The sequence below is a fragment of the Barbus barbus genome (genome assembly GCF_936440315.1).
Source record: "Barbus barbus genome assembly, chromosome: 24".
NCBI lineage: Eukaryota > Metazoa > Chordata > Actinopteri > Cypriniformes > Cyprinidae > Barbus > Barbus barbus.
The window spans coordinates 5,518,260-5,524,189 of NC_136752.1; positions in this window are offsets into that span (position 1 = coordinate 5,518,260).

The following is a 5,930-nucleotide window of genomic DNA, read 5'->3' on the forward strand; positions in this document are numbered from 1 at the left end:
ACAGCGCAGAAAAACTTGATGTAACAGAAACTATGAACTCTCTCTTTTCTAGCACTTTAGATACAGTTTCTCCTTTACGCTTAAGGAAGATCAAAGAAAACAGTCCGACTCCGTGGTATAATGAGCACACTCACACCTTAAAGAGAGCAGCCCGGATAATGGAGCGCAGATAGAGGAAAACAAAACTAGAGGTATTTTGTATAGCCTGGCGGGAAAGTACCCTATCCTACAGAAAAGCATTAAAAACTGCTAGATCTGATTACTTTTCGTCTCTTCTAGAAGAAAACAAACATAACCCCTGGTATTTATTCAATACAGTCACTAAATTAACGAAAAATAAAGCGTCAACAGGTGTTGGCATTTCCCAAGAGCACAGCAGTAATGACTTTATGAACTACTTTTCTTCCAAGATCGATTCTATCAGAGATAAAATTGTAACCATGCAGCCGTCAGCTACAGTATCGCATCAGATAGTGCACTATAGATCCCCTGAGGAACAATTCCACTCATTCTCTACTATAGGAGAGGAAGAATTGTATAAATTTGTTAAATCATCTAAACCAACAACATGTATGTTAGACCCTATTCCATCTAAACTACTAAAAGAGCTGCTTCCAGAAGTCATAGATCCTCTTTTGGCTATTATTAATTAATCACTGTCATTAGGATATTTCCCCAAAACCTTCAAATTGGCTGTTATTAAGCCTCTCATTAAAAATCCACAACTTGACCCCAAAGATCTAGTTAATTACAGACCGATCTCAAATCTCCCTTTTCTGTCAAAGATACTAGAAAAGGTAGTATCCTTGCAATTATATTCCTTCTTAAAGAAAAATGGTATTTGTGAGGAATTCCAGTCAGGATTTAGACCGTATCATAGTACTGAGACTGCTCTCATTAGAGTTCCAAATGACCTGCTTCTATCATCTGATCGTGGTTGTATCTCTTTATTAGTTCTACTGGATCTTAGCGCTGCGTTCGACACTATCGACCACAACATTCTTTTAAATAGACTAAAACACTTTGTTGGCATTAGTGGAAGTGCATTAGCATGGTTCAAATCGTACTTATCTGAACGCCATCAGTTCGTAGCAGTGAATGAAGAGGTATCATATCGATCACAAGTGCAGTATGGAGTACCTCAAGGCTCAGTACTAGGGCCGTTACTTTTCACGTTTTACATGTTACCCTTGGGAGATATTATCAGGAGACATGGTGTTAGGTTTCACTGTTATGCTGATGATACTCAGCTCTATATTTCTTCGCAGCCCAGTGAAACACACCAAATTGAGAAACTAACGGAAGGCATAGTCGATATAAAAAACTGGATGACGAGTAACTTCTTACTGCTAAATTCTGAAAAAACAGAGGTGTTAATTATCAGACGTAAAAACCCCACATGTAATAACCTAGATCCCTATCTAACACTTGACGGCTGCTCTGTCAATTCTTCTTCATCAGTTAGGAACCTAGGTATGTTGTTTGATAGCTATCTTTCATTTGAAAGCCATGTTTCTAGCATCTGTAAAACTGCGTTTTTCCATCTCAAAAAAATATCTAAATTGCGACCTATGCTCTCAACATCAAATGCAGAAATCGTTTATGACCTCAAGGTTAGACTATTGTAATGCTTTATTGGGTGGTTTACCTGGATGAGCCCCGGGGACATGCCCCCAGTGAAGACCTCAACTTAAAATACAATAAAACTTAAAATAAAACAAATAACTAAAAATATAATAAAATACCGAACTACATAATACTATTATTTTTAGAAATTGCAACAATATAAAAATAGAAATATAATACATTTATACATTTAAAATTTTAATGAAAACAATAAATAAACAATAATATCTGAAAAAATTCTACCAAGTTTTTTTTTTCCTCCATTCTGTCACAGAGGGAGTTTTGGTTCCTTGCCGCTGTCGCCTCTGGCTTGCTCAGTTGGGGACACTTAATCTCTAGCGATTATCGTCAATTTGATTTCACAGATACTATTTAAACTAAACTGAGCTAGACAATGACATCTCTGAATTCAATAATGAAATGCCTTTAACTGAAAATTTAATGTTTAATCTTATTATTATACATTACTGACACTCTATCCTCCAATTTGATACTGTTAAGTGCTTTGACACAATCTGTATTGTTAAAAGCGCTATATAAATAAAGGTGACTTGATTTGACTTGACTTTGTTACCTGCCTCACAGACACATTACTGACTGATGGCTCATTAGGGGAGGCAATTTGCCTTTCAGGTGTGAATCACTATTTATGGTCATTGTCACTCCCTCGCATACGGCCTTTCTAACACAAAACATGTCTTACAAAAGTTAAATAAATACATTGTTTGTTTTTTTTGTGAATGATTGAGCAGGACGATTTTCACATTATTTTTGTAGCAAAAACTCTAGTCTACCACATCCAGTTCTCAAAATGCTTGTGAACAAATGATAGGTGTTTGTGTTTTATGGCCTTATTTCAGTAAATTTTTAGTTAACCACACATGAATGTTTTTTTATCAAACGTACAAACTTGTACATGCATGCTGCTCACATATTATTGTAGCACAGTTTGTGTTCACAGTTTCTGTATGGCGTTCACATGTTCTTCCTGAGTTAGCATGGGTTTCTTCTGAGTTTTTCCCCACAATCCAAGGACAGGTGAATTGTAGATGCTCTACAAAAAAGCTGATTATTCAAGTATGCTACTTTATTAGTATACTTTTTTAAAACTAAAAATAAGACTATACTTTCAGTCTACTTTTTATGTGCTCACTGGAGATAATCTTTAATTTTATATTTTTTTTTTACAGTTGTATTTTCAGGCATTTGACAGTGAAGACCAGACAGGAAGCAAAGTGAGAGAGAGAGGGGTGGTATCGGGAAATGTCTTCAAGCCAGGATTCGAATTCGGGACACTCGTAATGCAACAGCATTGTATACTTGTCTTATACTGACAAGTTTACAGAAAAGTCAAAAATATGTAAGTATATGATTGTTCATGTTATGCTGGGATAACATGGATCAACATCAGGTTTCAACTGTGACAAAAAGGTTGTCATTCCCTGTATCACTACAGCAAACACATTAAAATGCACAAGATTCATTTAACTTCATTTCATATTTACAATATAATCCACACAAATATGCCAAAGTGTCTAGTGCTGTAATGTTAGTTTTAATTTTATGAACTGGTTTGTGCTTCAAAATTGCACTTTGTGGTAACTTTTGAGACTGTTTATGTGACTGATTTTTTAGGAATATAACATGGTTTAATCTGTTATTACACATGGATGGTGTTTTGTAATGCTGAAACTACCTATTCAAAACTCAAGAAATTCTCACATAGTACATTTTGAAAAGCCTAAACCTTTATAAGTATTACCAGTGAAAACTCCCTTTGAACTTTTACACCATGTAAATTTGCAGTCCACCATCTGAATTTGTGGACAAAAGCACCACTAAGTCAATTAGACCATGCTTTCTCATGAGACAAATAATTATGCAAGTAACTGAACACTGCCAATATACAGCCGTGAAATACTACTACTACATCATCATAACTCTGTATTTTGCAGAGAGTAGCCTATAAACAAAAAGTGGGTATAAACTGACAATATACTTATGAGGTCACTTGCAATATATATTTGCAATACTAAATAAAGTTAGGAGTGGAAAGATGTCATTGTTTCAGCCTGCCTCAAAATCCAGAACATTTACAGAATATATAAACAGGCGTCGGCATAAAGATACCAGGCATTACTTGAAACCAATCTAAAGGTGAGAGAACTCAAAGGCATGTCACCAATGAAAGCACATGTGGGTGTTAGATATTCCATCTGCATTTCTTTGAAACCAGCTCAGTTAAAATATTAACCAGATGTTGAACAGTGCAATATTTTCTCCAGAAAGACTCCTATCATTCCCCTCAATTTCGCACCTAGAGTTTGATTGTTTTAGTTCTTACAAGTTATGCTTCAGTGTAAGAAACATTGACACTGCTAGCTGATGAGAAAATAGAGCTGTATTTGATAGTTCAATCGAGGGAGAATAATATGCCATCTGGAAGAATCGTCACATTCCACATTACAAGATGGGAAATCCAGAATTTATATCTTGAGTTATCATACTTGTTCATATTGGTTCAAAATGAGCAAAAATATAGATGAAACTCTGTTAATTGTTTTCAGTGTCAGTGTAATTTGATCAATTATTTTAAAACACTGATGTTTTGTGACGCTACTAATGGCAAGTATTGGATTGATGGGATCAGTTTCTTTTCATTCAGGAAATGCAGAAGTCATATACACTACCAGGAGAGTATGTGAAATCCCTGTCTGCAGTCCAGCTTTGTGCTTCAAATCACAAATCAGTAATAACCAAAGCTAATTAAAAATAATAAATAAATTCCCTCAATGGAAAATAGACTGGTACATTCACACCCATACATGAGTCTCCTCTCAATTAGTGTCAGCTGGAAAGTTCAGTAAGAGGTTATTGAAAGTGTAACTCAAATCCCTTTAGTACTTGTTATTACCAGCCATATGGAAAGAAGCGCACCAAAGTTTCATATGGAAAAGCGATGGTGTTGTTCAGACAGACAGCAAATACACAGTTTTTGGCTTATTGAACTGTTTTTGAAGATGCATTTTTTTATCAGAAAAAAAAAACAATTCAGTGAAATTAGTTGAACTTTTTTCCTCACTATGTGTGAACAAATAAATTAGCTAATACAATCCAGTCTTGTTTTTCTGCACATTAAACATGCAATGCAATGATGCCATGTTACATGTAAATTTTATTTAACATGCAATGAGGTCAAAAAAGGACCAGCTAACCAATGATATTTTTGTTTTTATTAGTATACTAGTCCTGGATTTACAAAAATAAAAATACAATCATATTGTTGATTAAAGAGAGAGAGAAAGAGAGATTTTGAACCAGTGGTTAAAGGGACTAAATTCAAAACCCTTGTTATTAGTGACACTGTGGCTGATAAGTGGATTAATTTACTTGTGCTTGTCACTTGCAAATCACTTGCTTTTTGCATACTAAACATACAAGACAATCATAACTTGATTTAATCCCCCGATTATCAAGTACTCATGCACTATACCATTTTGTAATATATATAGTGCAATTTGTGTTCACAATGAACATTCCAAATAGAAAAAAAGTGCACCTGGACTGTGCACTTAAATAGCCAAAAAAAAAGAAAAAATAAAGTGTGGAATGCACTCATCAGTTGCAGAATTAATTACATAGCAGAGGGGGAGGAGCTACCAGACTCTAAAATTCATCCACTATAAGTGTTTGAGTACAGTGTATAGTGCATCATTTAGGATGCAACTCTAGTGATTTGGGGGCCCCAACACAACAGCTATTTGCTCTTTTACTTTTGTAACCTTTATTTCTCTCTTATATTTGAAATTTGCACTTTTGATTGCAGTTGTCAATTTAACGGTAGTGAATAGTCATTTAAAAAAAAAAAAGAAACATAAAATTTCTTTCCACTTTCTTCTCTGAGTTAAATAAGTTGAACGAGAAATGTATAATAAACCCTAACTCAATTATTCTATTCTTTGTGTTGATAATTAAAATAATGATTTATTTTAAAATAATAATTTTTCTTTTTATTGAAAAAACCGACCCTATATACTATAGCATTCTCTATTCTTTTTCTATTCTATCCACTTGTTTTCTTTTATTATAAAAATAATAATAACTTGACCCTCTAACAATAGCTCTCGTTGTTCTATTTCTATTCTATCTTCTTTTCATTTATTATTTAAATAAATAAACCTTGCTATGTGTACTGCATTAGACTAACCGGGATTTGTCACAGCACTTAAATATTGTTTCCCATATCTTTATTTTAAGTTGGAATAGGAGGAATAATTAAAAAAATAAACAAATCACCATTAAAT